Genomic DNA, 1,609 nt, shown 5'->3' with positions numbered 1-1,609 from the left:
AAAATGAGCTCATACAGTTTGTTACTTGGGGAAAATGGAGATAAAATTAATTCAGATTCTGTTGTTTTTACTCAGCTTTCTTTTTCTTTCAGGTAAAAAAGATTGCACAGGAAATTAGCAAGAACAGCATCTATAGCATAAATGATTATAACACATCATTTCCTATGAAATATCATTTTGTCTGAGATGATTGCTGCAGAGGAGGTTGTGGGAAACATCAATAACAGTTAAGGGAGATGACAAGAATATTAGCAGAAGCAGAGCAATCTTCACAATGAGATGTAACTTTGCATAGTGTCACTTTATACACATTTAAAGTTTCTTTTCTGTTTGCATTATCCTTTAAAGATAACCTATTATAAGACACTTCAGTCATTTTACCCTAGTGCCACCACACCTCTTGGTCCATGTGGCTCTGTGATTGCAGGTTTCTCTTTCACAGAATAGGGTTTCTTGTCAAGAATGAGACCTGCTTTAAGAGGTACCAAGTGAGATTTAGAAAATGGTAAGAGGGTAAAACTGACTACTATGCTCAGAAACAATTGGTGATCCAAGACAGAGATAAGTACAACACATTTAAAGACAGGGTGATCATTTGGGCAACTAACAAAGATATGATCTGCCAGATTACATATGCCTGTGTGGAATGGAATATGATCATTTGTTCAGCATACACTCATGAACTGTCAAAATATGGTGTGAAAGTTGGCCTTATACATTATGTTGCAGCCTATTGTACTGGACTGCTGCTGGCCAGCAGGCTTATTGACAAGTTTGGTATGGACAAGATCTATGAAAGGCAAGAGGAGGTGACTGGAGATGAATACATTGTGGGAAGCATTGACAGTCAGCCTAGTGCCTTCAGTTGCTATTTGGATGCAGATCTTGCCTGAACTACAGTGGCAATAACGTTTTTGGGGCCCTGAAGGGTATTATAGATGGTGGCTTATCTATTCCTCATAGTAACAAATGATTCCCTAGTTACAATTCTGAAAGCACAGGATTCAATGCAGGGGAACAGTGGGAGTACAGCCTGAGTCAGAATGTTGCAGACTACAGGCATCGTCTATTGAAGGACAATGAGATGCTTACAAGAACAGTGCATTCAATAAGTAAAGAATGATGCATTGCCTAACAAAGATGACAAAGTTGCTTACAAGAACAGTTTTTTTTTAATGCATACAGAACATAACTCCAGACATGATGAAAGGGATCTGTAAGAAAGCTCATGCTCCTCTATGAGAGTTGCCAGTCTATGAGCAGAAGCCTGAGAGATGTGGAGATTGAGAGGTAGGACTATACCTCTCCAAGAAGATCAGGTTGCTCTAATGAAGACAAGCTTCCTTAGAGATCAGGAACGGGCTGCTGAGAGCTAAGGCAAATTTTCTATAAAGATAATTTCACAAAGAAAATGAACTTATTTGACCAAGAAGCTACAAAACAACATGACATTTTTAAGTATCAGTGGCTTAGAATTTGCCTAAATAATGCAGAATGTTTGTTTGATGCTTACCCCAGTTTTCCCAGTGCCAACATCTAGTATAATGATGGAACAGTTTTCAAAATAAACGATTCAATGCTTATTCCATTGAATACTATTAACATTATA

General features: G+C 37.9%; 1 pseudogene; it reads left to right on the top strand.

Annotated features, from left to right (window-relative positions):
- Positions 1-407: 407 nt before the first annotated feature.
- On the top strand, positions 408-1,376 carry LOC127215445 (60S ribosomal protein L5-like; annotated as a pseudogene).
- Positions 1,377-1,609: the final 233 nt, after the last annotated feature.

Source organism: Phodopus roborovskii, unplaced genomic scaffold (genome assembly GCF_943737965.1).
Source record: "Phodopus roborovskii unplaced genomic scaffold, PHOROB, whole genome shotgun sequence".
Lineage (NCBI taxonomy): Eukaryota > Metazoa > Chordata > Mammalia > Rodentia > Cricetidae > Phodopus > Phodopus roborovskii.
The sequence above is the reverse complement of the archived record's forward strand: the minus strand, read 5'-3'. Positions and strand labels throughout refer to the sequence as shown.